This window comes from Ambystoma mexicanum, chromosome 11, assembly GCF_040938575.1.
Source record: "Ambystoma mexicanum isolate Mex_15411 chromosome 11, UKY_AmexF1_1, whole genome shotgun sequence".
In the NCBI taxonomy this organism is placed as follows: domain Eukaryota; kingdom Metazoa; phylum Chordata; class Amphibia; order Caudata; family Ambystomatidae; genus Ambystoma; species Ambystoma mexicanum.
Window position 1 is genome coordinate 718,888,674 of NC_090934.1, and position 24,377 is coordinate 718,913,050.

General features: G+C 40.8%; 1 protein-coding gene across 2 annotated transcripts in view; it reads left to right on the forward strand.

Annotated features, from left to right (window-relative positions):
* The window catches only part of SYT9 (synaptotagmin 9), a 1,403,218-nt gene that overhangs the window by 361,702 nt on the left and 1,017,139 nt on the right, over positions 1 to 24,377 (forward strand). The gene's annotated exons all lie outside the window — the stretch shown is intronic.

Genomic DNA, 24,377 nt, shown 5'->3' on the forward strand with positions numbered 1-24,377 from the left:
GTACAATTTGTGTCGGGAGCAATGAAGAAGTTTCTTACAGGGTACAGTATAAAACACACAAGGACTGCTCTGTATAATCCTAAAGCCAATGGACTTGTTGAAAGAGTTAACAGGTACATAAAGGGGGGCCTGCAGTTGGCCATGAAGTCGAGGCAACCATGGAGGGAAGTATTGAGGATGATGACATGGAATTATGTCACCACGCCACATTCTGTGACGGGAGTATCTCCATTTGTTTCGATGAAGGGAAGGGAGCCTGGGACAAGGCTTTGTCCAGGATGGCTAGGGATGGCTAAAGTGGTTAATGTTGACCGGAATCAGATTATGAAACTTATTGCATTGAGTCAGGAAAGAAATAAGGAACTGTTTGATGACAGGATGAGGGTGAAAGAACGTGAATGGAAGGTTGGGGAAAAAGTGTATGTCAAAAACCCTAGACTAGTGAACAAGTGTGTGGAAAGTAGATTTCTGGGTCCTAAGAAGATATGTGCAGTAAAAGGTAATGTGGTAATTCTGGAAGGTGGCGAAGTATGGTCGATAGGAAGGTTGGCGAAGGTGGGTGATGAGGAAAGGAGGGAAGGTGAAAAGCAGGTGAGGAAGGTGGAGGAGGATAATACGAGATTGAATGAGAAGGTGAAAGGAAGGGTGCTGGATGAGAACATGGGAAAGACAGGTGGGAAGGTCAGAGAAGATGACATTCAGAGGTCAAAGGTCGAAGAAGATTCTTCACATAGGGCTAGGTCTAAGCCGGTGTGGATGAGGGAATAAGAGACTTGACACTGAAGTGCTCACGTCATGTTTAAGGAATACATGATGTAGATGGACACTGAAGGTACTCAGGTTATGCGCAAACTATGTGCTACTGTTAATTTTTTATTGTATTCTGGTTCAGACAAACTTGTTGATTAATTGTAATTGTTGCTAAGTTTTACATTACAGTTATAAGCATTATTAAAAAATATATTTGCCCTGTTTGAGGGGGAAGATGTGTAGAGAACATAAAGTCTCTCGCGGCGGTCGCGCGTGCTCTCGTGTTTACGTTTCGAATGAGGGCCGCGCGACCGCAGCGAGGATGGCGGTTAGAGCGTGAGGTGAAGCGGCTCAGAGTGAGGAGGGCGACGGACAAGCTCCGTGTAAATAAACTCACTTACCTGTTCATCTGTGTGGCCTCCCTTCTTCACTCACCCATAGAGAATGTGGATCTTATGAAGCAGCTGATCGTTTAACTGGTACTTCATTGTATGGTAAATCTGAAAATATAGTATGGCTAAGTCTTGGTCCAGCTAAATCTAGAAAAAGAGTTCTAAAATCATATGAAGATATAGAAACAATAGCCAAACATGATCCCAACAGCCAAGACATTTTAAAAAACAATTTATTGGACACATACTACCCAAACAGAAGTAATACTTTGGAAAACATGTGTCTATACCAAATAGCCCAAAACTACACATACAAAAATAATATGAAACCTGATGAAAAAAAAGGTAAATATAGAGTGACAGACTGTGAAGGCAGCTTAGTTAAACTCACTAAACCAAATTTAATTAATCATATCAAATTGTCATTGAAGACTCGTCAACATAAAGAAGTATATTACATGTCCCTGCTACAACTCTTCAAACCATGGAGAAAAGAAGAACAATTACTAGATAACTATGACTCATATGGGGTTGCTTTCAAAGCAAATGAAAGCACTATAACTGATGTAAACTTTACACAGTACAAAACAATGTTGCACAATGAACAGCAACATGAAGAAGAACTCCAATCCCAACTAGATAAGGATACTCCTGACATTAGTCAACCGTCTGTAACAGGAAGCCAAGAACCACTGGGAGAACCACTAATAACAAATGAGGCAGAATTAGCTATGATAGAAGTAGAAAACACCTTGTGTCAGTATGAAGATAAGGAAGACTTAACTATACTACAATCAAAACTAAACAATGAGCAAAGTAGCATTTTTCAAGAAGTAACAAAACAAATTGCACATGGTGTAAAACATGAAAATAAAGAATGTTCCTGCCATAATTATAAACCTATACTACTGTACGTCAGTGGTGAAGCTGGTTCTGGCAAACATTCCTAATCAAAATCATTAGTAAGTTCCTTCAACAATTGACAAACAACAAACTGTCAGCTGTTGTCACTGCCCCCACAGGTTTAGCTGCCTACAACATAGGTGGTGGTACATTACACCGATTACTACTATTACCAGTAGAACACCAGAACGAATTAGACTATTACAAACTTTCTGCAGAAGCTGCAATGGAATTACGCAGAGTATTGAAACAAATGAAAATGCTACCAATAGATGAAGTGAGCATGGTCTCCAACCTGATGTTAGCTTTGATTCACCTCAGATTACAAGAAGTACTCAAAACAGACTATGAAGAGCTCTTTGCAGGAAAACACATTATTGTTTTTGGAGATCTGCTTCAATTAACACCAGTAAAAGGTGAACCTATTTTTAAAACATTAGGGCACAAACTCTGCCGTAAAACTGTTGGCAGCATTGGAAATGTCAACCTTTGGCAACATTTCCAATACAGAGAATTAACAGAAAACATGCGCCAATCTGCAGATCTAACTTATGCCAACATTTTAAAAAGTTTGAGAGTTGGTATACTTTCTAAAGAAGCAGAAGCAACATTGAAAACCCGGCACATTAATGCACTTTATGGCGATAATGCATGTGCTACAGATGTTATGGAACAATTAGCCCACAAAAATGTCAATTGTATGGCCTTAATGCCAACTCTTGCAAGCTGTCTCAAATTCAATGAAATAAGGTTAAGTAAAGAATTGCAAACAATAATGGAAATTAGCGCCACAGACAAACTAGATGTACATGGTATGACACTACCCATGTGTGACCAAGCGACAACAAGACTAAATAATTTAGAAAAATCAATCTCAAACACAGCAGGCTTAGAAAAGATGTTAAAATTATCCTTAAATTGCAGAGTAATGCTTAAACGTAACCTTGACGTGGACCAAGGACTAGTTAATGGAGCACTGGGTACAGTTGTTGGCTTTCAAACATACCCACGTGACAACAAAATTCAGTTTGTCAATATACTCTTTGACGAACTTTCAGAAGTAAAACGGATACGACGCTCAACAGCTAGATTCCTTCTCTTCAAAGATATGTATGTACGCAGAGAACAATTTTCTCTAACTCTTGCATACGCAGTCACGATTCATAAATCACAAGGTCTTACCCTAGACAAAGCAATGATAGATATTGGTAATACAGTCTTTAAAGAAGGCATGAGCTACGTAGCACTATCACGCTTACGTACACTTGACGGTCTATTTCTAATCAACTTTGATGCAAGTAAAGTAAACGCTGATATTCCTTGCATTTTAGAATATAATAGACTTCGCTCAATATACACTCCCCATCTAAACACATATTCTGCTCCACAAAAACTAAAACGTTGTAAAAGAAAACTAAATCAAACAGAAATGCAACAGGACGTCACTGCAAATCCTCCAAAGAGAGTAAAAGAAACTAATACTTCATCAAGTACCACAAACAAAAAAGAATCAATTAGAGAAAGTAAACCAGGTACTTCTTTAAAGAAGGAAGACAAACTCCAAAAGAAGCAGTTAGATACAGAACTACCTGGACCATTTAAACTCTCAAATACAGTTGGTGTAAGTTGCTATGCAAATGTAGCAATGAATATTCTATTTCAATTACCACCAATTGTTGACAACATTTACTTACACAGTACAGACCCTTTGTGTTTGCAAATGTTAGTACTTCACAGAAATACAGCAAACAATCCTGACAACACATATAGTGTTTTTGGAATAAGACGACAATTGGACTACTGTGCTGGAATGGTATAAACTCACAGGAAGATCCACAAGAATTTCTAAAGTACTTACTATTAGTACTGGAAAACAAAAACATACCTATGAATGAAATCTTCCAGATTTCATACATGTGGAAACATGCATGCACTCTGTGCAACAATGTGACACAAGAAGAAATTCCCAATGAACGCTTCATATATATATCAATACCAAATTGTGAATCCATTCCATTTCAGCAACTTGTACAAAATGCAAACCATGGTAGATTATGCTCTACCTGCAATTCAGATAATCGCTCCACGTTAGTAATACAAACACATAGTAAATACATAATACTAATGCTTCTACGTTACAATGCAGATGGTACCAAAAACAACTGCAAGCTGACTGGATTCACACATAGTCAAATATCACTTGGTAAGAAAACCTTCACAACAACAGGTATAATCTACCACGCAGGAGCCACAACCAATTCAGGGCACTACACGGCATATATAAAAAAGAAATGTGGATGGTTTGAATGTAATGATAGTACCATTACTCTAAAGCAGAGATTACCAGCAAATCTTACAAACGCTTATTTGATGTTCTTAAAACCAAAATTTGATAAATAAACTGTATTTAAACCTTTAAGTAAATTTGTGTTAAAAAAATATAAACTGTTAGAATACACCAAAAGCTATCTAACTGCTCAAAGATTCTACAACAACTAATCAGATAAATGAAAACCACTAAATTAGACCAAAAAATACACAGTTAGAATACGCCAATTGGTATCTAACTGTCCCAAAATTATAAATCTGTGTTAAAATAATATAAACTGTTAGAATACTCCAAAAGCTATCTAACAGCTCAAAGATTCTACAACAACTAATCAGATAAATGAATACCACTATATTAGGCCAAAAAATACATAGTTAGAATACGCCAATTGGTATCTAACTGTCCCAAAATTTAACAATATCCAAATAGATAAATCAAAACCACTAAAATATATTAAAAAAATAGACAGTTAGAATACGCCAATTGGTATCTAACTGCTCCAAAATTTTATAATATCAAAACAAATGAAGAATCTGTTACTGCTCCAAAAAAAATACAACAAAGCAAAGTATAAAACATTAGCCAGAAACAACAAGTGAACACTGAAAACAAACAAATAAACTGTAGCATAACAGAAAAAGGTTTTTTTTTTTAATCCAACATGGATTTTTTTTTCTCCCAGAGACCCAATGATTTTAGCAACAAATACAGAAACTGAGCAAATTGCACAGTACTCTGATTTGTACTCTACTAAATATGAGGGTCGAAAAAAATAAAAGTATATTGCTTATATAATGTAATAAGTCATTACAAAATACTAATACTAACATGCTATTTTCTTTTATCACAGAAATGAAGAAGAAAAACATGGACTCCCATTACTAGACCAAACAGTAAGTATACAATAATAAGGACAACCATAGCAGCATATCACATCCATAGTATCTAATACCTTTGTTCCTTATACATTTGTTTTTCCCCCAAAGTTATAAGCAAATATGAATGTGATATGCTGCGGTGGTTGTTGCCAGGGCATACAGTGTTGGGTGCATGGCCAAATGGCCATGCACCCAAGACTCTATGCCCTGGCAACAACCACCGCAGCATATCACATCAATAGAGTCAAACATTTCAACTATGATCTATGGGAAACTTTTAATGTCCGCGAACAATGTGAGTGTTCTTAGAACCCTTTGAACTTGCCAGCGAACAATACGGACACCGTTTTCAGGACACCCCCTACGAACATTTCAGAACAACGCGATAGTTCTTAGAACACTTTCAACTTAACAACGAACAATACGGACAGCGTCCTAAGGACACCCCCTTTGTTTATTTGCGAACATTTCAGGACACCGCGGGTATTCTTAGAACACATTCAACTTGACAGAGAACAATACGGACAGCGTCCTCAGGACACCCCCTACGAACACTCCCCGGACACCGCAAGTGTTCTTAGAAGCGTCTTCAGAACACCACCATCTTGTTTATTTGCGAACATTTCAGGACACCGTGAGTGTTCTTAGGACACATTCAACTTGACAGAGAACAATACGGACAGCGTCCTAAGGACACCCCCTATGAACATTCCAGGGCACCGGGAGTGTTCTTAGAAGCTTCTTCAGAACCCCACCATCTTGTTTATTTGCGAACATTTCAGGACACCGCGAGTGTTCTTAGGACACATTCAACTTGACAGAGAACAATACGGACAGCGTCCTCAGGACACCCCATACGAACACTCCCCGGACACCGCGAGTGTTCTTAGAAGCGCCTTCAGAACACCACCATCTTGTTTATTTGCGAACATTTCAGGACACCGCGATTGTTCTTAGGACACATTCAACTTGACAGAGAACAATACGGACAGCGTCCTCAGTACACCCCCTACGAACACTCCAAGAACACCGCGAGTGTTCTTAGAAGTGTCTTCAGAACACCCCCATTTTGTTTATTTGCAAACATTTCAGGACACCGCGGGTGTTCTTAGAACACATTCAACTTGACAGAGAACAATACGGACAGCGTCCTCAGGACACCCCCTACGAACATTCCAGGACACCGGGAGTGTTCTTAGAAGCGTCTTCAGAACACCCCCATTTTGTTTATTTGCGAACATTTCAGAACACCGCGAGTGTTCTTAGGACACATTCAACTTGACAGAGAACAATACGGACAGCGTCCTCAGGACACCCCCTACGAACACTCCAAGAACACCGCGAGTGTTCTTAGAAGTGTCTTCAGAACACCCCCATTTTGTTTATTTGCAAACATTTCAGGACACCGCGGGTGTTCTTAGAACACATTCAACTTGACAGAGAACAATACGGACAGCGTCCTCAGGACACCCCCTACGAACATTCCAGGACACCGGGAGTGTTCTTAGAAGCGTCTTCAGAACACCACCATCTTGTTTATTTGCGAACATTTCAGGACACCGCGATTGTTCTTAGGACACATTCAACTTGACAGAGAACAATACGGACAGCGTCCTCAGGACACCCCCTACGAACACTCCAAGAACACCGCGAGTGTTCTTAGAAGTGTCTTCAGAACACCCCCATTTTGTTTATTTGCAAACATTTCAGGACACCGCGGGTGTTCTTAGAACACATTCAACTTGACAGAGAACAATACGGACAGCGTCCTCAGGACACCCCCTACGAACATTCCAGGACACCGGGAGTGTTCTTAGAAGCGTCTTCAGAACACCCCCATTTTGTTTATTTGCAAACATTTCAGGACACCGCGGGTGTTCTTAGAACACATTCAACTTGACAGAGAACAATACGGACAGCGTCCTCAGGACACCCCCTACGAACATTCCAGGACACCGGGAGTGTTCTTAGAAGCGTCTTCAGAACACCCCCATTTTGTTTATTTGCGGACATTTCAGAACACCGCGAGTGTTCTTAGGACACATTCAACTTGACAGAGAACAATACGGACAGCGTCCTCAGGACACCCCCTACGAACACTCCAAGAACACCGCGAGTGTTCTTAGAAGTGTCTTCAGAACACCCCCATTTTGTTTATTTGCAAACATTTCAGGACACCGCGGGTGTTCTTAGAACACATTCAACTTGACAGAGAACAATACGGACAGCGTCCTCAGGACACCCCCTACGAACATTCCAGGACACCGGGAGTGTTCTTAGAAGCGTCTTCAGAACACCCCCATTTTGTTTATTTGCGAACATTTCAGAACACTGCGAGTGTTCTTAGGACACATTCAACTTGACAGAGAACAATACGGACAGCGTCCTCAGGACACCCCCTACGAACACTCCCCGGACACCGCGAGAGTTCTTAGAAGCGTCTTCAGAACACCCCCATTTTGTTTATTTGCGAACATTTCAGGACACCGCGGGTGTTCTTAGAACACATTCAACTTGACAGAGAACAATACGGACAGCGTCCTCAGGACACCCCCTACGAACATTCCAGGACACCGGGAGTGTTCTTAGAAGCGTCTTCAGAACACCCCCATTTTGTTTATTTGCGAACATTTCAGGACACCGCGGGTGTTCTTAGAACACATTCAACTTGACAGAGAACAATACGGACAGCGTCCTCAGGACACCCCCTACGAACACTCCCCTGACACTGCAAGTGTTCTTAGAACAGTTTCACTTTGCTTGCGAACAAAACGGACACATATTGAGTCCTTAGAACACCCCCCAGTCAGTTTATTTAGAACATTTCAGAACACCCGTGATGTCCACAAACAAATCGAACACAAAAAGAACGTCTAACACATAAAAAACACAACTTTCATCCTATCTCATACACTCCCACCCTCCCCAAACACTCCTACACACCAACACACTCTACAAAATACACATTTTGAACAAAGTTTCACTGCGCTGTCCGCGGACGTCAGCGAATCCAAGATGGCGGGTGCTACCGAAAAATCTGACGTGCTTCACCCTCCACGCCGTCTAATCAGCGAACACGTTGCATGTCTGCGAACATCACGCAAGACGATTGGCCAATCAGGACACTGTCCGCAGAGCGAACAGGGAAGTGTGTCCGCGAACCGAACACAGATATCACAAATTTTTTCTTACCTACTTTTTGGTCATTTTAAAAAAAACTACGGGACGGATTTTCACCAAATTTGCAAAAGCACGCTTTCGGGACCAAGCCGCTGCTCCTGGTCTGAATTTGGTGGAAATCTGTCCATCGGTTTGGGCTGTAGGCGCGAGCAAAACTTTTTTCCCATTCAGTCTATGGGAAAAAAAAAAGTTTTGGGACCCCCCTATAACTTTGCCCCCCCTGGACGAATCCTCACCAAACTTTGCACAATAATTTAGAGTGATCCAAATACTTCTTTTGCAAAGTTTGGTGAGGATCCGTCCAGGGAGAGCGAAGTTATAAGCCACCCAAAAAGTGCTCTTCCTTAGGAAACAGCAACTTAACCATAACTACATGGCCACTGCCGTGGCCATGTAATATATATATATATATATATATATATATATATATATATATATATATATATATATATATATATATATATATACATATATATATATATATATATATATATGTATATATATATATATATATATATAGGAGCTTGCTTGTTGTTCTCTAATGATAGCGCATTTGTACTTTTGTTCGTCTTGTTAGTTGCAGCTTGATCTCTTACATGTACGTTCATACTTTACTTTTGTCTACTTGTTCGTTTCTACTATTGGTCTCCCGTCTTGTTGAATGGCTCCACTATGGGTCTCCTGTTGTCCACTCTTGTTGCTTTAGAGACCGCATTGCGTGTTAACGTAACTAGATACTTTCCTCTAATGTTCACATTTTGCGTTTGTACACATTGCCATGGAATCCAAATCTTCGTGTATTCCTATATTTTTAAAACTCTTCTTCAATGTGTTCATTTTGTTTCCTATAACTGAATACTCCATACCTTATGTCTACGTGCATACCTCTAATTTGCTATGCTTTGCCAATTTCTGTTCTCAGATCTAAGATATATGTAGACACATTTTCGGGTCCATTTAACTCTATGTTCCCTGATGCATTTTAGTGCTGGTCTCTTTATCCTAAGGGTTTGTCTGTTTGATGTACCACTTCCAGCTTGCAGCGATCTTACATCGGTACATACTTATTCCACTCTCTCATTTAGTCAATTTTCAATGCTTTTGGTTAACAAGATAAGTTATTTTTCTTATTGTAATTATCTTATTTTGTCCATATTGTTATCATTGCTTTGTTTTAGTTGGGACAGGATAGTCCATTTCATATCATCGGATTTATGTATGAATTCGATGAAGTGACTCACTAGAGGTGCAGTATGAATCCTATTTTTTATACAACTCTTGTGTTTGGTGATGCTGTTTTAGTTTTCCTTTCCGTTTTCCCTATGTATAGCTTGCCACATGGACACCGGATCATGTATATTACCATTATTGAGTTGCAATTTGCAAAATGTAGCTGGCTCCATGATCTTTCAAGGCTTAGATCTACTTGTCTGCTTTTCTTAGTTTGATTGCAACATGTACAGCTTCCACATGGGAAGTGTCCTTTGGGTCATTGTAATCCCCAACTATCCGTAATGGTTGTTTGTTTTTTCATTTGGACTCTGATATTGTTGCGCATTATTTGATCTTTTACGGTTTTGCTTCTTTTAAATGCTATTGTTGGTCTTTTCAATGGATATTTCCCTTTTTCCAATATTTTCCAGTTTGTGTTGATGACTTTTTAAATCTGCTTTGAGAGGTTATTGTAAGTGTTGACAAATACCAACTTATCTTCGTTTTCATTTCTTTTTGACTTTGTGTGGTCTAAAAGTGCTTCTCGATTGTTGTACTTAGCTCATTTCATCGCTTTCTGTGTTAAGTTTGAGGGTATCCGCTTTCGTGAAATTTTTCTCTGAGTATGTTGGCCCCTCTTTTGTAATCTTCTCGATTAGAGCTGTTCCTTTTCAACCACAAGAATTGCCCCAGTGGTAAATTATCCCATACGTGGCATGGGTGAAAGCTGTTATAGGGGGTTCTTATCTGTAGGTTTATTATATGGTTTTACATATAGTATTCTTTTTTCCATGCCCACTTTGATTGTCAAATCTAGATAATTTATTTCATATCTTTTTTCAGTATAAGTGCATTTTAAATGTCTGTCTTGTCTGTTTATCCATTCATGGAAAAAGGCTTCCTCTTCTTCGTTACCTTTCATAGAATAAGAACATCATCTGTACATCGTCGCCATAGGTGTGTATGCTTTTTGAATGGATTGGTTTCATTATATATAGAATACTTTTGAAAGAAATTCCATGTAAAGGTTTGCAATACTACCCTCCCTCTTATCATTTGTCAGATCTTCACACATTTTCCATAATGGTAGGCTAGGCAAATCTGGTGTTTTCATCAACTTTACTTGTTTTTTTTAATTTCCTGCAGTTATCATCAAGACACATTGGGGTGCATATGTGTGCTTATAAATAAATTAACATAACATAATAGTACAACCGGTGCAATCTATACCCATCTTCCTTCAAGAGCAGTTGTCATACCCATATTTGACTGTGTAGATGTCAAATATGTCAGCTGGAATGCCCCCACAATTTAGCAATTTCGAATAAATCTCTCAAAACATGGCTTTTTCTACAGCATCTGACTAAGGACTAATTCCAATGGCTGCACATACCAATGCACAGGGCCAAACTCACAATAGTGTGCTACTGTGAGGAATTGCCATCTGGAAACTGTGCAAAGCTCTGGCTTTTTAAATGTTTATTAGGACATAAAATAATGCGGGTGATTACTTCTCCAAAATGGTACTAAGCTAACCAGATTTTCCCTTTGTCGCAACTCCATGCCAAAAACAAGTACACTTCTGTCCCGCTGCCTCAGTAGCCTTATCCGCAGCACCTGCTTTGTACCTGACATAGAGCAGGTACAAAGGTCACAAGAAGTCAACACAACTACAGCAGCAACAGCAAAGCCACTGCAGCACAGGGGCGACATTTAAGATATGCCCCCTTTGCCCAAACTATGATGATCATGAGTACCCCATGCTGGTGGCAGCATAGCCTCCAAGAATAAGCTATGCATGAGTTTAGAAATAGTACATGGCACTACTTATGATCATGCCCACCACATCTCAATTGATATTACACAAGTGTCAGTTCCTAAAAGTCAGCTCTGCTCTGGAAGGGAATGTGTATTGGCGTCAGACGGGCTGAAACTGCCAAACAGCAGGACAGAAACCCAAGGATCTAGCCTCACTTTGATTCTCTTGGTGTGGGCCAGCAAAACCTTCCGCCAGAGACAGCTGCACAGCAGCAGCTGTCCTAGGCCCAGGTATCAAAGGAGCACACCCATTCAGGAGGATTAGTCTCACACAAGGGTGCTTCATGTCTAAGGTTCTTTGTTGTCATTAGGCAGGAAGGGGGCAAGAGTGGGATACGCAGGAGAGCACTGGACACTTGAAGAAGCCTTCCACCAGCTTGTTTCATGCTGTCTCTCTTTCCCTTTCCTATATCCTCCAATTCCTCTGGAGCAAAGCACTTTGAGTCTGACATCAAAAGGGCAAAGTCTACTCAAGCCAGGAGCTTGGAGTGGTCCCCTAAAGCAGGCTAGCTTTACACCAATCACATGAGTGCTTTTAAAAGAAGGGGTCTCATACCCCTTCAGCAGAATTCCCTCAGTTCCTCAAGGATCCTGTAAGGCCGAAGAGACTTTCTGAATATTCTCATCTAGACTTCCAGTGTGTTGCACTGTCCAAAGCCCTCAACCTGAGGTGAAGATGGAGCCGTCCAAGGCATAAGGAAGAGCTGTCCCCTTACCTCTCCCAGAGCAAATGAGGAGTGACCACTGCTGTGGACCAGGACCAACCACTCTACAACAGATCTCCCAAAGCTAGGGGAGCAGACCCTGAATGGAAGCATCCTATCCTTGAGTCCTTAGTGAAGGCCCCACAGCAACCAGAGGGCCAGACCAGCCAAAGCCCCCTGTTCTATTGAACCAAACTGGTCACACTGTGTTCCCCGCATCCTGAACATTAGGGAATGCACTGGTGCTGGTGTCTGCGTTCCTCCAACCAGCTGAACCAGTGCACTGCATCTAAACCAGCTCGACACTGTATTGTGTCCTAACAAAGCATGTCACCTGCTAGGCCTGAAGTGACTGCTCAATGCCAAAAACCGAAACTAATCATCAAAGGGTGACTTGCTGACTCTAACCTGGAGGTTACAAACACGGCTCGGTCCGGCAAGGCAAGAACTGCAGCCTCATTGATTGCACATCACCGTACCCTCGATCAGGACTTTGCTGACCATCTAGCGTTGACTCGAGCCACTGGAGCATCATTTGCTGACTTCTCCCAGCAGCTAAAGCTCGAATCGGCCTGGTCAACTACAAAGTGTGCTTGTGAGCCCCGCCAGTTAACTACACAGAGCACCTGCATCTACCCCTACTCAACACCTGCTTGCTGCCAGGGCCTCCATGATCCTACTTTCCCGAACTGAGCCTGATCAACGTGCATGCTCGTTAGACACCGGGTCTGATGCATCAGCCCACCAAGAACTGAATCCAGGTATTGTTCACTATGAACTGCCCCACAGTTCACTGTGATCCTAGAGACTGTTTAGGTCACGATTGCTCCTGTTTTCAACCAAATAACCTTTTTATGGAAGTACCTTACATACCACGCCTGGAACTACTCTCAGAGTGCTACTTTCTCCAGTCTGTTTCATCTTCTCTGTTATTTCCTTTGTGGTGGGTTTTTGTACAGTAATCTTGTTTTGTTACAGAACCTTGATTGCAAATTCCCTTTATTTTTGGGCGTTGATACTGTGCTGTTTGGGTCACTATTGGTTCACCTTCAGACCCCTCTTGAGACAATAGCCTTCCCTCGGCCCATGTTAGAACAAAAGGCACAGGAGGTATATCTCTTGATTGTCACTGTTTTACTGTCATGATTGCATTCTGTTTTGGTTTGTAGAAGTGTGAAGGCTGACTGGGCCATTTTACCCCTACTAATCCTTGTACTCTTGCAAAGTGGAATTCAATTTGTCAAAGCTACTGATAAAAGATGCCAGCCCACATGCTGTCTACCCACATTGTGTACAGCACTCCGCTGCTCTTGAGCTGGGTCCATGCTTTGACCAATAAAATTAAATTACATTAAAACAATACGTTCCTTAGGTGGTGTTCAAGGCAGGGGAATTTTGGGAAGATGCCCTCTGCTATAATCTTTGTAAAATCTTTCCTCCATTATGAAGGCTATTTATTTGACTATTTTCAGAACAACATTTGTGTCTGAATTTAGCAAAGGTATTTGGATAACCAGCTCTTGTTGGGTTCACTCCCATTGTCTTCTCCACCGTATGCTCTTGTGTTGTTAAATTGTCTTCTTCAGTAGTAGATGTATACTCTTAATGGGAAATTCTCAGTATTTTGCTAGAAAACACAGCAGCTGGTAATGTTGTAAACAGTTGCATATGCATGTTGTTGCTGGGTGTCACTATGCTTACCCTGGCAATGACAACTCACTAACGTGTCATTATATGTCAGCAAGTAGAAGAAGGGTCATTGTTTCCACTCTGCAATTCATTGGCATGTTCTTGTCCATGAAGCGCCACCAAGAAGAGATTGTCCTAGCCATAGCAACTTGAATCCATGGCACTTTGGGCAGAGAATCCTGACAAATATCTCAAGGTGCACCATTTTCACTCTCTAGGGCCACTCTTTAGAAGGAACAGTCTTACACTGCAGTAGATATTTGGCGTTGCATACGTCCATTCTGTTGTTGATGCATATCTAGTACATTTGATGATATAAAGAGTTCAACACCAGTTATGCAGGTGGCAGCTGTCATGAGTGGCAACCTTACAATATGCATACACAAGTGTGGTTCAACACATGTGTTCAGTCTTTGAATGAGTTGTGTTGGATGATGGGAGGGGTATGAAACACAAGATGAGATATTTCTAGACAAAGAGGTAAAAGGTGAGGGTAATGTGAAGTCAGTGAAAAGGGCTAAGGCAAAAGGACCAGTGGTCCAATTTCTAACCCTATTCTATATCAAGCAAAACTCCCCGGTGTCTGCCCAGCACATTATTGAGCATGTCACTCACATTCTCAGGGTTTAAAGTGTCCCTGCACACTTCTATCACAATGAGGAAGTCCCCATTCTGTCTGTGGACTTTTTTCAGACTGTGTTGTTTGACTTGAATGTGTCCTGATGTTGGTCTACGCCCAAGTTGACATCTATGTCATGGAAACGTAGGCAAGAGCCTCACAACAGCTACCTGCATTATATCTACATAGGACCACTCCTGCCTTAGGGGATTATTGATACCCAATGATGGTAGCTATTCTCCCATCTACTGGGGATTTCCAGGAAATATTTGCTCTCCCCGAAGTTTTAGAAATAATTATTTCTTTGGGATGGTGGCCTTTGTAACAAGTTGTCAATGTGTCAAAGGAGAAAACAAATACATTGGGCCTCATTACAAGGTTGCCAGTCCAGTAACAATGGTACCAGTAAGCTTGCCGGTACTGTTGTTACCGGACCGGTAAACTACAAGTTCTGCGAGCGGGTGCCTGTCAGCCCGGCAGGTCTGACCTGCCGGCGAAACAGCACCCGTTCGCAGACCATATCTTTATATCACAATTTTGCATGGTCAGGGAAATTGGTGCTATTAGTCACCCTCTTATTCAGAAGAAGAGTAGTCCTGATCCAATAGCATACAGGGTGATTTCACTATTAGATGCCATTGGAGAAGTCTTTGCAAAGTGGTTCTTTGGTATTTAGCAAAATCGGTTTCAGTGAACTGACTGCCTTCAAACCCATCATGGAGGTTTTACTGTGTGTGTGGAACTATCAATCAGCAGTTTGACCTGCAATATTTGTCAGCATTGCATGTTAGAGGGAAAGGTGGTGCCTTAAACACCTCTTTCAATGACTTCAGGATGCTTTTGATAGGGTGGATTGTTTGATCTTCTGGCCGAAATTTGATCTGATCGGTTGACGAAACTGGGCACTCTATCATTTTCAAGAACTCCATAAAGATACTATTGTGTGGGCTCAGTATGGCAGTTAGGTCCAACTGTAGGATAAAATCAAGAGAGGGAATGGGACAGATTTATTTTGCTGATTTCCACTCTACCATTAAGGGGTTGTTTTCCATCTAAAACAAAAGACTCCAGCAATTCATGCCTAATATAAACAGCCAACACATTCTTAATAGGCCAGACAGTTGTTATGCTCAATTTTAGAGATGCTTCCATTTAACGTATTGCTTTTCATTAAGCAAGATATATTTTAAATGACTTTGAATTGCACTATTATATAAAATAATGTTAAAAATAACAAGAACAAGTGTTTTGATCCAAAATTAAATCAGCTAAAGAAAAAGAGTGTCTGCATGTATCCAGACACATTGCCTGAACAATGCAGTAAACTGTGTGCTTATATTTTAGTATTTGCAAGGGAATGATAAACAGAATGTGTATTACAAATTATATGATTGATTGAGTGACATGTGTTAATAGGCTGACATTTTATTAGATTATCTTTACAAGACAAAAGTACACAAAGAGACCATTCTACTTTTACACGTAACTGCAAAACGGTGAACTTAGTTGGAATTCTGAAAAGTGTGTTTGTGCAGAGGTTAGCTTTCTGAAAAACAGACTCCGTTATTCATCAATGTGACTATAAAGTTCTTGTCCATGAAGGGCAACCTAGAAGAGATTTTCCCAGTCATAGCAACTTGAATCAATGGCTCTTTGAGCAGAGCATCTTGACAAATATCTCAAGGTGCACCATTTTCACTCTATGGGGCCACTCTTTAGAAGGAACAATCTTACACTACGGTAGATATTTGGCCTTGCATATGTCCATTCTGTTGTTGATGCATATCTAGTGCATTTGATGACATAAAGAGTTAAACACCAGTTATGCAGGTGGCAGCTGTCATGAGTGGCAACCACACAATATGCATACACAAGTGTGGTTCAACACATGTGTTTGGTCTTTGAATGAGTTGTGTTTGATGATGGGAAGGGTATGAAACACAAGATGAGATATTTCTAGACAAAGAGGTAAAAGGTGAGGGTAATGTGAAGTCAGTGAAAAGGGCTAAGGCAAAAGGACTAGTGGTCCAATTTCAAACCCTATTCTATATCAAGCAAAACTCCCTGGTGTCTGCCCAGCACATTATTGAGCATGTCACTCACATTCTCAGGTTTTAAAGTGTCCCAGCACCCTTCTATCACAATGAGGAGGTCCCCATTCTCTCTGTGGTCTTTGTTCAGACTGTGTTGTTTGACTTGAATGTGTCCTGATGTTCGTCTACGTCCAGGTTGACATCTCTGTCATGGAAACATAGGCAAGAGCCTCACAACAGCTACCTGCATTATATCTACATAGGACCACTCCTGCCTTAGGAGTTTCTTGATACCCAATGATGGTAGCTATTCTCCCTTTCCAGGAAATATTTGCTCTCCCCGAAGTTTTAGAAATAATTATTTCTTTGGGATGGTGGCCTTTATAACAACTTGTCAATGTGTCACAGGAGAAAACAAATACATTGGGCCTCATTACAAGGTTGCCAGTCCAGTAACAATGGTACCGGTAAGCTTGCCGGTACCATTGTTACCGGACCGGTAAACTACAAGGTCTGTGAGCGGGTGCCTGTCAGCCCGGCGGGCTGACCTGCCGGCAAAACAGCACCTGCAAGCAGACCATATCGGATGCACCGGCACCATTCGCGAATGGTGCCGGTGCATCCGGCTTCCCCATTACCATTGAGTCCAATGGGACTCAAATGGAATGGGGATTAATATTTACCGGGGCCCGGGAATGGGCAATTACCGGGTCCACCAGGGCTGTAATGCCCCAGTAATTTCCCATTCTCAGGCACTGGTAAATTCATGACTCCGGCCGGCACGGCTACTGCTGTAGTCATAATGAGGCCCATTGTCCAGTTTGTATTATACAAATAGTTTTTTCAAATAGATGCAATATGGGGCTCACATTCTTGATGGAATCCCTATATACCTTTCCCTTACCGGTGGCTTCCGTCCTCCCTAGCCCAGTCTCCTTTCTCCCACTGCTCATACTGCAATGGCAATTGTGCTACAGTCACAGTACCCCTACTATCTGGTCTCTCTCTATACCTAGGGAGGCCATAAAGGGTGTGACCTCATCTCTCTGACTCCCTCAGTGACTTTCTACCTGACCTAGTGGTAGTCTGCTTGTCCTGGCACCCTTCTCTTTCTCCTCTCAACGACCATCTCTTAACCCTTTCCTCACTCTCTTTTCGACCCTTCTCTTTGTCTCTCCTTACACTGTGTCTCCTGATCCTGCTGTTCTCTCTTATTTCTCATTTCTCCATCTTTCATTTGATCTCTCTACATATTCCTTCCTTCCTTCATCTGGTCCCTCTAGCCCAAACCCTTCTTAGGCTGCATTATCCTCCATCCAGCCATGCGGTTAGAGGGGTTGTTTGCCCACTGGTTCTCTCCTGGCTCTCCACAATTCCTACACAGTTCTTTGCCAGTGAATTTTGCTGTCCACTGCAGTTTTAGTGGTGGCTGATTTGACTTCTATTCAACTCCCGAAAGCTAATGCCCATTCCATTTCCTTTTGAGTAAACATCTCATTCTTCCTGTTCCATGATGGGCCTTGTGTATTGGGTTCAGGTGCATTGTTGCAGTTTGTCTTTACTTTGTGCTGTTTCTCGGGATCCAGGGATCCAGGATCTCTGGCAGGTTTCTGTGGAGTCTGGTATGTGCTGGTCACTGTATTCTCTAAAAGAATAAAAAGAGACTTGGCCAGGAATGAGGCTTACAGTTATTGGGACATATACAGAGGTATAAGATACATGTGTGGTGCCATGCATAATGGAAAGATGGTGAAATGGGTCCCCCTAAACTCTTCCATCCACCATCTCTCAGGTAGGTCTGCCTCTAACTTTCTACAGGTAGGTGTCATACCCTAGGTTGAGATGGGTCTTGCCCATGACCCTGTCACACCTTGCTTCTCCAAGCAGGATCTGAGCTATCAGCAATATTTCTTTAGATTTAAAAAACATTCTTAGAACAATTTTTAAACAAAACACGTCCCGTCATTTTTGCTGAAACCATAAACAAGTGTTGGCATTAGAGGCAAGTTTTGACTTAACATGTGACGTTCGTATTCAAGGATCAATGTGGTTCACTATTGATTTCTATCTTTAACACACATACCAGAATTATTTATGCAGTTGACTTGCATATGTCAATGTTAATGTTATGGGGTCTTTTACTGTGCACTGTTGCCACTTGCGTTTTCTCTTGGTTACACTGGCAGATCTGCAACAAAAGGTGGGTCTGGGGGGTTTGTTAGTGGGATTGAGAGGGTGAAAAGCAAGAGAGCTTTGATGTGCTGTTGGAGACTTCAGTTCGGAGAAGCCGGTTACTGAGCTTTGGTGCGTTTTTGGTTGGTAGCTTAAATGTGGTGTTGAGGTATGATTGTGCCTGGTTTAGTTTCATGGATTTCTTATTGAAGGATTGATGTGGTTCACTATTGATTTCTATCCTTTATGCAGTTGACTTTGATGTACGGATAAAAGATTGGTTTCAGGAACTCCATTTCTTTTCAGAATGCTGGAACAGTGCCACTTCCCTCCCTTACTGTTCTCTTGGAATCAGTTCTACTGTCTAAACACCCCCGTTCAATATGTTTATTGGAAAATAGATTTCAATTACTTTATTGACTGGGGCAGTAATCAGTCACCAAGCCTTGCCTTTCCACCATTCATTTTGGGATGTCTAAGGCCACCAGAGTTTCCAAATTCCATGAGAAAAGCCTTTTGAATATGAAAATACCTAGGGTTTCAATTTCAATTTTCCATCATAAAGCAAATAGGTTTCATACTATATTCTCCTTGTTAGTGACATAGCTTATAAACAGCGATCCTCCCAAATACTTTTCATTACTATCTGCGATCGAATTAATTTGTGTGGCATTTGTTTAAATGCTCTTGGATTATTGTATTCACTTCTGATTTGTCTTTCAAAGGCCCAGGACAGGTTGAACCATCAATTGGCTTTAGGCAACTCTGCCAGGAAAGCTCCTTCTTTAGGCCAGTCCACCTACTTCCAGAATATCTCATCAGCAATCTGTTTATTTCATGGAAAAGGCTACTGTATTCAGTTTGCTCTGGAAAAGGCCTTTTTAAGGAGAATTCCTATCAGTTACTTCTACTTCATCTGCCAATCTGCTTTTCTCCTGTCGTGCAGACTCTCTTGCTTTGCTCCTTTCCTAAAACTTCTCATCTCTTCTTATCTGTTTCAGTTTAATACACAGCAAACTCCACCCATGCATGATCTTTAAATATAGCAATTTAGTTTTGAACAGAGCCTTTGATAGGTTTATTTCACTTGCATCCACACATATACCCCTCTTTGCTTTGATTGGTACAATATAGATTAACATATCATCAGGGGATGTATTTGCTGTGAGTTGGAACCCCACTCAGGAATTATGATTACATTTGACTGAAATATATATTTCCCTCATAATTCCCTACATGGGCCTGTGCCATTAATAAGAATTATATATTAGGAATTGCAAGACATTCTGAATTCAGACACTTCGTGTGTGTGTGACTGTGTAAATATAAAAGAGTTATTAACATATGTGAATGTATTCACAATTAATTCATGTTAACATATATATGTTCTAATTTCCACCGCAAGCCCAGACATGTTTTTGTTTTGACAATCTGACAAAGGGTTTGTGAATTAGAGCATAACAAGCATTTCCTTTTAGTCCCTTTTAAAATGCATATTTGTTAATGCTGCACAGAATTGTATGGGTTGCTAGCATCTTGGTATGCACAGGGAATATCTGCTATTATGAATAAAAGGCCAATCTAATAGATCACTTTAATAAAATAGACACATTGTAAATGAGGCATTATTGCTCTCACAGGTCAGAGATCTATGTGAAATTGCCATTATCAACTGACATTGGATTGATCATTCTCTTACCCTGGTGGGCTTCCAGATGTATTAAAGACAAATCGTCCATAGACCCCTATATTGATTGTTTTTTTTATTGGTTGTAATTTACACACAGGCCTTTGGGCTGGGTACAATTTGCTGTGACCTTAGCTGAATTAATGGCTTAGTCACATTAATGAATAACGGAGTCTGTTTTTCAGAAAGCTAGCCTCTGCACAAACACACTTTTCAGAATTCAATCTAAGTTCACCGTTTTGCAGTTACGTGTTAAAGGAAAATGGTCTCTTTGTGTACTTTTTTCTTGTAAAGATAATCTAATAAAGTGCCAGCCTATTAACACATGTCACTCATCAATCATATAACTTGTAATACACATTCTGTTTATCATTCCCTTGCAAATACTAAAATATAAGTACACACTTTACTGCATTGTCCAGGCAATGTGTCTGCATTCATGCAGACGCTCTTTTTCATTAGCTTATTTAATTTTGGATCAAAACACTTGTTCTTGTTATTTTTAACATTATTTTATATAATACTGCAATTCAAAGCCATTTGAAATAGATCTTGTTCAATGAAAAGCATTACATTAAATGGAAGTATCTCTAAAATTGAGCATAACAACTGTCTGGCCTATTAAGAATGTGTTGGCTGTTTATATTAGGCATGAATTGCTGGGGTCTTTTGTTTTAGATGGAAAACAACCCCTTAATGGTAGAGTGGAAATCAGCAAAATAAATCTGTCCCATACCCTCTCCTGATTTTATCCAACAGTTGGACCTAGATGCCATACTGACCCCACACAATCCTATCTTTATGGAGTGCCCAGTTTCGTCAACCGATCAGATCAAAGTTCGTCCAGAAGATCCAACAATCCACCCTATCAAAAGCATGCTAAAGTCATTGAAACAGCTATTTAAGGCACCACCTTTCCCTCTGACATGCAATGCTGACAAATATTGCAGGTCAAACTGCTGATTGATAGTTCTACCACACACACTAAAACCTCCCTGATGGGTTTGAAGGCAGTCAGTTCACTGAAACCGATTTTGCTAAATACCAAAGAACCACTTTGCAAAGACTTCTCCAATGGCATCTAATAGTGAAATTACCCTGTATGCTAGCGGATCAGGACTACTCTTCTTCTGCATAAGAGGGTGACTAATAGCACCAATTTCCCTGACCATGCAACATTGTGATATAAAGAGGAGTTAACATAGCTGTGATTAATTCTGTTTTTCTTTTTAATTATTGTGTTTGAAAGACTATCCAGGCCAAGAGCTATGCTAGCTTTCACATTTTAGTCTTGAGATTTCATTGTAAATGGGAACTCTGTCCAGAGTGAATATTGCAAACTTATAAGTGAATGGCTATCATTAAAAGCAAGTAGGTGCCTTAAAATACACATGAAGAGCTGCTGACCCGACTTGGATTGATGTGTTTCCCTAAGCATCACAAAATCCATTGGCTACCAATAGCAAGGATTGAGAGTTATTATGCAATTGTACGACAATTACTATCTTATGCCAATGAGTGTGCTGATATAACCTTTTCCCCACTACACATGCTCTAAAAATAGGCCAGCAAGAGCCTTTGCCAATTTCATCATGAGTCTCAGATCCTTTAACCTATGTACTAATATATTCCAACGCTCTTATCTTTCTCTGTATGATTTTATGATTCCAACTTTCCATTGTAAATTGTATTGTGTACAGCCTTTTAAGCAGATGTCAGCACACTGATAGCACAATGTAATTTCCCAGTAGTTTGCTGATACCTTATTTACCAAACATTTTAGGATGGTTGGGATGCATTTTTTGGCTTTGTATGATAATTGGTCCATTCACAGAGAACCTCCATGAAGCTTTTTAGTTTTGACCATTAGGTGGCACTCTCACATGATCAAGGGAACACACAACTACCGACACCAGAAGAAGTTTAAAGAGTTTGATTACACAAAGTAAAATGGAAATCTATTGCCTGGAAACTGGTTCAAGATGGCTCTAACATTAAGATTCTTGGGAGTCGTAGTCCTTGAACTCGGTTTTATAAAAGAAGGACAGGAAACAAAAAAGCATACACAAAGTTGCAGACATTGAAGTCTGCTGTTTAGATCGCTCTAGCATTCAATCTTTATCACTTCTTCTAGGAACCATAATACCTCTCTGCCTCTCTTGGGATTTCGAACTTCCTCTCTATTGCATATCTTTCCCTGAATCTCTGAAAGACACTCCATAATTCACTCTAGGTTTTGGATTTCTAAGCCTGATGTATGATATGATGATATGCTATGGCATTTATAACGTGCCTGTACACAAGTGTTTCTTGGTGCGACAAGACAAGGAGGGGGAAACAGAGGTAGGACAAAACAACAATCTTACTAGGCCTTGTGTCATTCAGATCGCACAAGTGCAGGGAAGTGGAAGGGGAGAGATTCCAACGGGGATCGGGGGTGGAGAAGTGCAGGTAGTCTAAAAGTGCAGCCAGGGGCTGGCTCGGTGCAGGTAAATCAGAAAGTGCAGCCAACAGGTGGCTCATACGTGCAGAGGGAAGGGACTGTAGGGTTACAGATGCAGACTACAAGTGCTCGGGGAGCCAAGAAGCAGTGCGAGGTGCAACTGGACATGCAGGGACCTGGGCCCAGGTTCAGAGGGTCAACAGGTGACCTGTGTGTGGAGAGCGGGGTGTCATCTGCATAACACTGAAAGTTGAAGCAGAGAGCAGTGATGCGGTGGGCAAGAGGTGCCAGGTATTGGTTGAACTGCCAGGGGGAAAAGTTAGAACCCTGGGGAACACCACAGGTAGAGAGAGAGATAGAAGAGAGGAAGGATATACTCGATATACAGGATATACTTGCAAAATATGCTTGACCACTAGCATAGTCAAGTCATTTTTATAAACATTTGAATACCACTTTTAATGGTACTCAACCTTCCTAGCAAGTACAATAACATTCTGGGATATTTGACATTTACTAAAAACACTTTTTTTTAAGTAATCTTCAAATACATGTTTTTACTGTGAATGGCTGGCATGGTACTCCAAACATGAAGTGGGTGTATGGCGACATGCACAATTTTACCACAAGCGCTGGTACATTTGGCGATGCAGTTGTGAATACTCTGTTTCTATAGGACCTTGTAGTTTCTAACTCGTTCCACTCTCGGGGAGGTTGTGAATAGATCAGAGCTGGTCCTCCCTCAGGCAGACCGGAGACTGGATGCAATTTTGCTACAGTGCCTTTTTTAAAGGTACTTAGGTGCCACCTATCCACTAAAACATTTGCATTTGAGTACAGATAGGAGGTAGAGGTGATGTTAGTAGTGACAAAGAGACTGTTAGCCTGATTCATAGAATTATTTGCTTGAGAAACGCAGATTTGCGCGCCTTTCTGCCTAAAAATCCCAATACTTCAAACAGGGATTTTCGGGCAGAAAGGCGCGCAAATCTGCATTTTTCACGCAAATAATTCCATGAATCAGGCTGTCTGTGTGTTGTTTGAATATGTACCAACCCATTGCCTCCCAATTGCCATACTAATCCCTATGACCATTCACACCCACTAACTGTCCCTGGCAACCCAAAACACATCCTACTGGGATCTGTTTGAGCTAGCCCTTTCAAGCAGTTACATCAATTGTTGTGTTGCATATGGGCGGACAGTGCATTTGAAAAGCAGTATTCTGGGAATTAATAATTTAATAGCATTTGTAAATGGGCTCTATCTGTAATAAAAAATATCTTCACCAAGTGTGCCTATAAACACTTTATATTTAAAAGTGAAACGTGCAACCTCATTTATGTTCCTTGCACTGAACTCCTGCTCAAAACAAGCATTGGAAAAGCCAACAGTTTTAGCTTATGTAGAGGTACTCAATAGGCATTTGCTAAGCACTGCTATTATATGCCCAGATATTCACACAGTTTTCCAGCTGTTGCCATATTTTTGCCAGGTAGTACCATTTTTGCTACGACTTGCAAATGCCTATCCAATGCCTACACTAAAGCTAAAATCCTTAGCTTTGA